This window comes from Balaenoptera ricei, chromosome 5 (genome assembly GCF_028023285.1).
Source record: "Balaenoptera ricei isolate mBalRic1 chromosome 5, mBalRic1.hap2, whole genome shotgun sequence".
Taxonomy (NCBI): domain Eukaryota; kingdom Metazoa; phylum Chordata; class Mammalia; order Artiodactyla; family Balaenopteridae; genus Balaenoptera; species Balaenoptera ricei.
The window spans coordinates 90,981,294-90,992,298 of NC_082643.1; the positions used below are offsets into that span (position 1 = coordinate 90,981,294).

At 41.9% G+C, this 11,005-nt stretch overlaps 1 pseudogene; it reads right to left on the reverse strand.

Moving 5' to 3' along the window:
* Window positions 1-1,385: 1,385 nt before the first annotated feature.
* Window positions 1,386-3,209, reverse strand: LOC132366565 (recombining binding protein suppressor of hairless-like; annotated as a pseudogene).
* Window positions 3,210-11,005: the final 7,796 nt, after the last annotated feature.

The window sequence follows — 11,005 nt, forward strand, 5'->3', positions numbered from 1 at the left end:
ACAGGTTCCTGTTGGTTTTGATTTTTGTGCTTTGTTTCTTTGTGTGCAAAGTAGACTTGGCCTTATATCTTTGCTCCTGGGATGTTTTTTCAGGCAAGCAACAAGGGATGCCAAAGATATGCTAATCAGCCCAGACTTCTAAGTGTCACTCCTAAGTATAAAAACCTAAAGGAAGTGATCATCTTGAAAGCGTCCATCAGTTTGGACCAAAGAAATGAATTTGCTTTAGCCAACAATAACCACATTTTATCCTTGTCAGGATAAAATCCTTTATCTTTTATCCCAAATTCTTCCATTGGTTACCCCCTCACCACCACCATGGTAGTGGGAAATACCTCCCACCCAGTAGCCAGCTTTATAGACAGGCAACGAGAAGCTCAGGGGAGTTGGTTGCTGCTGTGAGCTAGCACCAAACAGGGTTCCTGGTGTGGTTCATTGTCTGGTCCAGGAAGAGTATGCTGAGTGGAGTTGACATGCATTTTCCAACAAGGACTGAACCCTGAAAGCAAAAGCCCTCCGTCTAACATCCTCATCCTGATTGGCGAGCAATACTGACTACTGATTTCCCTGTGCACAACCTTAAGTTCCAAGCTACAAAGCACTTCCTCATCTTACATTCAGTTAGAAAGAACCTGCCCTTTACAACTTCAGCTAAAAGATGAACCCTCTCCGACACCTAGAGGCAGGTAGCTGGGTGTACATGTGTTGGGTTGGCATGATTTTCGTAGGTGACAACCTTATGTGCCTTTCGACTCAATTCAGGAAAGCTTTTCTCGGGGCGGGCTGGCCTGGAGTGGAGAAGAAGTATCTGTCTGAGAAGCCACACCAGGACACCCAGCCCTGCAGCCTCCATGGGGAAGCATGCTGGCGCTGGTGACAGAAACTGCTGCTCCAAAGCCAGGGTGGTTCTTTCTCAACAAGGCCCACCCAGGAGCCACTCGGCAGGGAAATGAGTGGGAGTTGACCCCAGTCTGTTGAGAAGAACAAGGAGAGGACAGGAAGGGATTCTACACTGGTCTCACTCCAAGCCTACAAGTAGCTCAAGAGTTGTGAAACTCAACCTTTTAAGGGAAGGCTGGAGCAGGATATAAACAGAGAAGATGTAACGTTTTCCCTGAAGGAAATTCAAAGCTCTTCCGATGAGTCTGATGAGGCTTCGGTCAACTTTGGGTGTCCTCTGTGTGTCCAGAGCATCTAGCTCTTGCCTGAATAGGAAAAATTCCAAAGGCAAAGAGAGATAAGCCAATAAATAAGAGAACAAGCTCTACTTCTTCTTTTTCCCTCCATTATGTAAACCACCAGCTCAGGAGGCAAGGCCATGATCACGGGCATGTGGACTTTTTTATTTTCCAAAAGTTTATACATTTTGATGGGTTTTTTTGTTTGTTTTACTGTGGCTTCTGCACTTCAAATCAGCACTTGCAGGTAATGGGGTTTTTGAATAGTATCACCGGGTATGAAAAGTTTTCCCAAGAAACCACAAAAGATTGTTCATTTTTTTCTTTCTTTTTTTGTCAACATTTTGCCGCACTCAAGTCAGTGTAAGTCCTAGCAAAAAGACGGTAGTTAGGACACAACTGTTGCTGTAGATGACGTGACATTGGTTGAATTTGTGCTGACATTTGTGTAACTCCCCTCGCTGTTTGTGTTTGACTCATTAGAGGGCACTTGGCTGGAGTTGGCTCGAAGGACTGCTCCCACCGCACTGCAATGTGGCCGTGGCCCCGGTTCTGGGGTGTAGGTAAAGGTAAGGCTGGTGGAATAAATGATTCCATCATTACGGACCAAAGTTACTGGAACCTGCACTGGCTGCCGGACCCATCTCCAACCTTCTCGGAATGCAGAAATGTCTGGGACAACACAGAGCATACTCTCTCCACATCTGTACATAGTTTCAGCTTCCACATCCCCAAACCACACTCGTAAATTTGGAGTGAAATGCTGTCCTGTAAGTTCAAGATTGCTACATCCCCACTGCCATTCAACTGAAGACTTTCTACAACAGGCACCGGTGTGACTGGGGCAAGGACAGGGCCCATCCCCTCGTAAAATGTATACTCTGCCTTATCCGTACTAATGATTGTCCAGGAAGTGCCATCATTTATCATCTCTTTATTTGGTTCTTTTGGGCATGGAGTGGCCTGAAACCGAATTATTCTTTCTTGAGAAAGGCACAAGTACATTCTTTCTGTATCCTTAAGGTAAAATGCACATTTATGGAGCTGTGACATAGGATCATCTGCATCCAGTAATGCAGTTTGCTTATCAACTTTCCTAATTAGCAATCTTGGGAGTGCCATGCCAGTAACTGAACACACAAGTGTGACTGTTTGTCCATAATGGATGTATCCATCGCGGACTGTGAATTCTTCTCCTTCTGATTCATCATCATCCAAGAGATGAATGTAAATGCTCCCCACTGCTGAGAACTGGCATGGAAATTACTTCCCTCTACATGCAAGCATCTGGTACTAACTGTCTGGGATCGAAGTCGATTAAACAGAGCCACCTTTGTTCCTGAAGCAATGCATAAGTCAGCATTTTTCAATGACTGCTTCTTTTTGGAAGGTTTGGAGATGACTTTTATCTGCTTGCTGAGGAACACACCAATGTCATCATTATTGCCATAGAACATCTTTACAGACAGCATGAAGTGCTTTCTCTTGTCTGAATCAGACATATACAATGTTTTGACCGTGCAATAGTTCTTTCCTTCCCAGTTTAGCTGCTGCATTTCTTGGTCACTATTTCCTATTCTAATAATTGCACAGGGTTGAGACTCTTGTTCAGAACCACCACCGCGTTCCATTTGTTCTTTTTTTCCTTCCATCCACTGCCCATAAGATACACACAAGGGGGAGGGCAAAAAAACTTTTTTTCATTTCCATATGACTTCTGTGCAACTTTTGCATGAAGAATAAGTACTGTTTGATCCCCTTGCTCTTTTAAATAATTTCACATAGCTTCCCTAGTAAATCATTTAGGTGGAAGCTGCTCACCAAATTTTCTTTTAATCCATGCCATGGTACTTCAAGAACATGTTAAGGTAAGCCGCAGGCTGGAACACTTTGATGCACCTCAAAACACCTCAGCCAGTTTATCTGTATCATTCTCCTTTCCTTTGAGATCATAATGGTTCTGAAGAACTATAATGCTTCCATTTGAATGATAGTTTCATAATTTCAATGACCTGTCACAGCAGGTGCCATCTTCCACCCATGTGGACTTTCGAGTCAGCCAGAGCTGAGCCCAAATGTGCCCCTTGCTGGCTGCATGAACTTGAGCACTCTCTTAACCTCTCTGATCCTCAGTTTCCTCATCTATAAAATGCGAATGACACTAGCATTTTCTCTCAGGGTTTATTGTAAAGAATTAAGGGCCAGCGAATCACTTAGCACAGTGCCTTGCACATAAAAAGGGCTCCATAAATGTTATGCCTTGACTCAGTAAATATTTTAGTAAGTAGCTCCCATAGTGCTGGTGATTAATGTAAATAAGTGATTTAATTAACTAGAAGCAAATTGCTCTTCCTGAATTACCTACCCTGGAATCCATCTCTCCAGCTTTGCTGGAATATAGCCATGTCTATAGTGATTTTGGGGATCTTGCTTATTCATAAAGGGACTTTCTTAGTAGACAGTGTGTTGAGAAGCCTCGAGTTGTGAGGTATGGAGGGGGTGGAAAAGGATATGATTATCTTAAATTATTCAGCGGGCTAATCTGCAGGTTAGGGATTAAATTTAATCCGTGACCTCCCAAAAAGAGGAATTAAATCCAACAGGAGAAAATTGCAGGGAACAGATTTCTGGGACTTTTTGTTTTGTTTTGTTTTCCTGATCCAGCCAGAGGTTATGGCTCTTCTCTTGTGTATCAAGCACTGTTCTGGGTACCAGGGACACAAGTGGTGAACACAGTCCCTACCTTGATGGAGACTGCACCCTGATAGGAGATGGATAACAAGCAAGTAAACAAGTAAATAAACAAGTAAATAAACAAGACAAATTTAGATACTCATAAGTACTGTGAATAACATAAAAACTGAGTGATAAGATGGAGGATTATTGGTGACAGGGGATAAATTTCTTTCTTTTTAATTGAGATATAACTGACATTAACATTATAGTAGGGACTTCCTTGGTGGTGCAGTTGTTAAGAATCCTCCTGGCAATGCAGGGGACATGTGTTCGAACCTCGGTTCAGGAAGATCCCACATGCCGCAGAGCAGCTGAGCCCGTGAGCCACAACTCCTGAGCCTGTGCTCTAGAGCCTGCAAGCCACAACTACTGAGCCCGCATGCCACAACTGCTCCATCCAGAATAGTGATTGGGCAGGTCTAGCCAAGAGGCCAAGGACTCCCTGGCCCCAGTCAGCCTGACCTGATTACTGTTTACAAGAGCAAAACCAGGAGGTTTGCATAGAAATGGGAGTGCCCGTAATCCAGGTGTGGGGAAATCCACCCACAGTCCTCCAAGCTTTACAAGGTACCTCAAGGTTCAGAATACTTAGAGACACGGTAGGTTCTTACCATTGCTGAAGCCAGCAGTCTCCAAACTGGGGGTGAATGTACCCCATGGTTCACATGACTGTTAAGGGACATATTGGACCTTCTATTCCTATTTATTTTTATCTTGATCTTAAGATTTCTATTGCACAGTTGTCATAATACTAAATAATGCAACTGAGTTCTTCTTCCATGCCAGGCAACATTCTAAGAGCTTATATATATAGATATTATTATTTGTACTTTATAAGCACAGACAGGTCAAGCGATCCCTCCAATGTCACACAGCTGAGAAGTGGCAGAGCTGGGATTCAAACCCCACAGTGTGGCTACAGAGTTTACATTTATAACTACTACACGATTCTGTCTCATATAAATACAATTTACAAATTTTAAACAAACATATATGGAGGTTGCATGCTCAAGTTTTTGTTTCGTTTTTAACTGAAGAATGTATTCAATCAAAAAAAAAAAAAACCCTTTGGAGAAAATGTTGATGAATTCAGATAAAAAATTAAGCTATTTCCATGGGAGCTTCTGGGGCAGGAGGGATAGTTGTCAGGCTCGTTAAAGTCTTAGGGTACCACCATGAGTTCAAAAGCTACTGGAGGGACTTTACTGGCGGCACAGTGGTTAAGAATCCGCCTGCCAATGCAGGGGACACGGGTTCGAGCCCTGGTCCGGGAAGGTCTCACATGCCGCAGAGCAACTAAGCCCGTGAGCCACAACTACCGAGCCTGCGCTCTAGAGCCCGCGAGCCACAACTGCTGAGCCCACATGCCACAACTACTGAAGCCTGTGTGCCTAGAGCCCGTGCTCTGCAACAAGAGAAGCTGCCGAAATGAGAAGCCCGCGCACCACAAAGAAGAGTAGCCCCTGCTCGTCACAACTAGAGAAAGCCCGTGCGCAGCAACAAAGACCCAACGCAGCCATAAATAAATAAATAATAAATCTATTAAAAAAAAAAATGAATATTGACTTGCAAACAGTAATAAAAATGCACATGCCTTTAAGCTAGAATTTCCACTTCTAGGAATCCCACAGATATACTGTGTATATGCTCCACTCCCACCCCAGATCCATTTACTGCTCTTCTGTACCCATCTTTGTCCCAGGAGGGCGGGTCACTCTGGTCGCCTGGGCCCCTTGCCTACTGGTCTCTGTGACTGGGTTTGGCTCATGGGAGGCACTTGCAAGAGATTGCAGGGCAGGAAGCGAGTGCGGCGGAGGTATTTCTTCCCTGTTCCTTCTGTCTCTGATGCCATGCTTCTGGAAATGCACAGCTCTTACTAGGTGGCCCTATCCCCACATGCCTGCTTCCCCGAGGCTCCAATGGTACCATTTTCCCCTTGAGGCCCAGGTTTGGTAACCACTTCCTGCTGTTGTCAGCTCATTGGTGCCTCAACATCCATCCTGCCCGCACCTCTGTAAAGTAGTCCCTTTCATAAGTCTCTTAGTTTGAGCCTTCTGCATTTCAGTGCTGTTTCCTTCCAGAACCCTGACTGATGTAGATTCAAATTTCACTGATGTCACTGAAGTATTGTTTGTAATAGCAAAACACTGGAAACAGACTAATATCCATGAGTTGGGATATTGGATAGGTAAATGATGGTACTCATATAACAGAACACCATTCCACATTTTTAAAGAATAAAGTAGCTTAATAGGAACTCAGAGGGAATGTTCTCCAAGAAATAATCAGTCAAAGAAAAAAAAAGGAAGGGAAGAGTTTGTATCATAAATTCTCATTTATATAGCAAAAAGCATTTATGTATTTGTACAAATGTGAATATCTCTGCAAGAATATACAAAAATATGGCATTATGGGTTGACCCTTTTCGCCCTGTTGGAATTTTGTTTTACCATGTGGATGTATTACTTTTTTAAAAATCCTTTTAAACATCTTTTAAAAAAGAAAATCCTTTACTAGAGTGAAAATCACCTTTTAATCATTTGGCAAATCAGCTTCCTTGCCCCATCTCACCTGGTCTCTCTTAGAAAGATATTATCAGCCAAACCAAACTTCTCACTTAAGTGGTACTCCAAAGGAACTGAAGAAATCAAAAGAGAGACAAACAGAATATCCAGAGGTCATTGACCTTTGCCAGATTTCTTTGTAACTTTCCTCTGTATTAGTGGAGATAAGATTGGAAATTGATACTGGGTCCTAGAGGGGACAGAAGGGCAGGAACAGTCTATTTACATACCTATCCCACCCAGTCATGCCCCTTGAGTGTCACTTAACCTATCACTGCTGCTTCTGGCTAGGATAAATTTCTGGTCACCTCTTGGAGTGGATGAGTGAGGCTGAACACAGGACTAAGCTCCCTCCAAAACAGCTAAGGGGTTACCAAGTAGTGACCCTACCAAACAGCATGAAGGCTAAAGCAGATGATTTCAGTGTCATCTTTATCCATAAAAAAAAAATCCAGGGCTGCTTCTGATAACAATGGCCTGTCTTTGTCTAATGAACACTGTAGGCCATGTTCCCCTCTTTGCCTTGGCTGTCAGGAAACTCAGACATGAATTTGCTTCTCACCTTGAAAATTTTAGTGCAGCCCTTGTGGCACCCACATCTGCATACTGATTCTCTGTGCTTTATCATCCTATTCAATTATTTTTTCCCCTTAAGATCTGGCTTATTTCTGTACTTTTAAAATTGTTCTGTAGTATATATATTTCAGGAACCACTTCAAATTCTTTTTAGAATGTAAGTTTAATACACAAGGGAAAACAGGGGCTAACTGACCATATGGCTCAGTTGATCTACATAGTCTGGGGGAAGGACCCCAAACTTATTTTACTTATTTAATCAGTAAATATGTATTGAGCACCACGTACTATATACCAGGCACTGTTCCAGCACCAAGGATGTGGTAAAGAATAAAACAAAAGACATGCCCTCATGGAACTTCCATTCTAGTGGGGGAAATAGATAATAAACACATAAAAAGTAAATGTATATTATGCAGATGGTACTGGTGCTAAGGAGAAAACTATAGCAAGTTAAGGAAGACAAATGAGGTGAGGGATAGGAATATTTTATACAGAGTGGTCAAGACAGGCGTCTCCAATAAGGGGACATTACTGATGATGAGGACACTTTAATCTCTCGTCTCCTCTCCCTTCCACTTGCCACTGTCTTCATTTATTCTACCATAGTCTTCCCTGGGTGAACACAATAAAGGTCAATAACTACTTCTTCCTTTTTTTTTTTAATTTTTAAAAATTTTTTATTTTATTTTATTTATTTTTTTATACATCAGGTTCTTATTAGTCATCCATTTTATACACATCAGTGTATACATGTCAATCCCAATCACCCAATTCATCCCACCACCACCCCCACTACTTCTTCTTAAAGTCTGTTCCATCCTCCACCCTAAGCCAGAAGATCTGATTAGGTCAAACCCCTGATAAAGTTCATTTTTCAGTTTGACACTTAAAGTCCCTCAAGGTCTGGCTCCATCCTGCCTCACTCCGAATGAACAGTTCCCCAAATGTGTCCCAGACTTTCCACCTCTGTGTCCCTGCTCATGCCATTTCTTCTGTCATCCTTCAGGATCCAATTCGAGCATCACCTGCTCTGGGTAGCCATCTGGAGTGCCCCAAGCGGAATTAATCAGTCATCCCTTTGAAGTCCTAGAACCTTGTTCAGATAAGGATCACAGAACTGCAGACATTATCTAGTGGTCAATTACATATCTACATGTATGTCTATTTCCCTCCAGGATATGAGTCGCCAGAAGGTCTTGCGTATAACAGGCATTCAGTAATTGTTAAAATTAATAACAAATGTTGGTGAGAATGTGGAAAAAAAGGAAACCTTGTGCACTGTTGGCAGGGCTGTAAATTGGAGCAGCCACTATGGAAACCAGTATGGAGGTTCCTCAAAAAATTTAAAATAGAACTATCATGTGATCCAACAATCCCACTTCATATATCCAAAGGAAATGAAAACACTAATTTGAAAAGATATCCGCATCCCTATGTTCACTGCAGCATTATTTAAAAATAGCTAAGACATGAAAGCAACTTAAGTGTGCATTTATGTATAAATGGATAAGGAAAATGTGGTGTGTATATATATATGTACATACAATGTGATATATATATAGAGATAGATATATATATATATACACAATATATATATATTCAGTCATAAAAAAGGAGATCCTGACAGCTGTGATATCATGGATGGACCTTGGTGACATTACACTAAGTGAAATGTCAGATAAAGACAAATACTGTATGATCTCACTCACATGCGAAATCTTAAACAAAACAAAACAAAACAGAACAGAAACAGAGCGGCTTCCCTGGTGGCGCAGTGGTTGAGAATCTGCCTGCCAATGCAGGGGACATGGGTTCGAGCCCTGGTCTGGGAAGATCCCACATGCCGCGGAGCAACTAGGCCCGTGAGCCACAATTACTGAGCCTGCGCGTCTGGAGCCTGTGCTCCGCAACAAGAGAGGCCGCGACAGTGAGAGGCCCGCGCACCGTGATGAAGAGTGGCCCCCGCTCGCCGCAACTAGAGAAAGCCCTCGCACAGAAACGAAGACCCAACACAGCCATAAATTAATTAATTAATTAAATAAATAAACCCAAAGTTTAAAAAAAAAAAAGACTTCCTTTAGAAAAAAAACAGAAACAGATTCATAGATACAGAGAACAGATCGGTGGTTGCCAGAGGTGGGGGGAGTGGGGATGGGCGAAATGGGTAAAGGTGGTCAAAATAAAATAAATAAGTCCTGCAGGTGTAGTGTAGCACATAGTGAGTATAGTTAATTATATTGTATTATATATTTGAAAGTTACTAAGATAATAGATCTTAAAATTTCTCACCACAAGAAAAAAAATTGTAACTCTGCATGGTGATGGACGTTAACTAGACTTACTTTGGTGATCATTTCACAATATATACATATACCAAATCATTATGCTGTACATCTGAAACTAATACAATGTTATATGTCAATTATATCTCAATAAAAATTACTAAATTTGCAGCTCACATATATTATCTCTTTTCATCCTCACCTTAACCCTATGAAATAATAAAGGCACTTATTTTTCTATTTGCCAGTTAAGGAAACTGAGGGTCAGATAGGCTAAGGGACTCATGGCTAATAAATACAGAGCTCAGTCTAGAAACCTGAATCCACTTCTGGAACCGCATGGGCTGGCTCAGTTTAAGCAAAAACATTGCCAAGAGGCAGGAGCTTCAAAACCATAAGAGAATTCCAAACATGGCCCTAAGTGACAGTGAAAAGTTCAAAGGTACCAACATAAAAACAAAGAAGCACTGAAATCCCTGCCATCCTCCAGCAACAATGCTAGGAGCCTATACCCATGGGAAGGAAGCTACAATGAGAAACCCCTGTATTATTGAGTCACAGGAACAAGATCAAAGTCTTGTCAATTGCAGGAATATGCCTGCCTCATAATAGGACAACTGATCCATTCTGGTTTGCCCAGGACTGCAGACATTCAGTGCTAAAACAGAAAACATCCCCAGGAAGCCTGGACAATTTGGTTCCCTGCATAGAAGACTCTCTGTTGTTTCTGGAAAAAACTAGTGGTCACTTCAGTGAGTGTGCTTTAGAATCCCTCTCTAAAGGTTGCCTTCCAAACCAATTTATAACCCAGGCACAGTCTTGTTATTTTAGTGACTCCTTGATTATGAACAAAAATGGTGCTACCTCAGTGAAATCTGAATCACTTTCACATCTTTTCAAAAACTTACAACCCCTTTAAAGGAAAAGACTTCACCATGAGGATCTCTGAAAGAAGGTGCCAAGAACTAGGAAGGCAATTCTCAGAAAGATATTCTGACGTGTTCAGAGCATCCTTAAGGAGGTCCAAGTGGCTCTTGCAAATGTCTCATTCATTTGAATGCCTGTCTCTGGAATAGTTGTTTATTAAAAAAAAAAAAAAATCTGCTTCATTAACTTATAGCCAATTCTCATAAATTTTTAGTAGATATGAAAAGACCTTCCAGTTATATTCAATTATTAAAGCAATAAGCAAAGATGGCAGGCCGCCAGAGGCTCAGTCACTTTGCTGGTGTCCTATGAATGCCAGTATTTTAATACGCACATGCATCCATTTACACTTGAGAAAGATCAGAGCTCCTGACGGAGGCATCCTTAGAAAGGAAGAGCTGCCGCCAAAATCATTCACCATGACTAGTTTGTCTGACCACAGTCAAAGCCAATGGTTTGTACGTGTTTTCACAAGGGACATACTGGCTCTTGATTAAAGCCGTGAGTCACAGGTAAATGCAAATGTTTGAGACATTTCCATTTCCATTAGCAGGCTTCAGTTTCACAGATCTTGCATTTCAAAGCAGGGACTCAGATCTGGGCAACACTTTCATGTACCTAAACCTGTAATTAATACCAGAGATCTTAAGTCAATGAATGACTGCCCTTCGTGAAGGAGCCTTCATGTATCTGAATGCTGCTTTGCCTTCCACGATACTACATCAGCCCATGTTTGGTG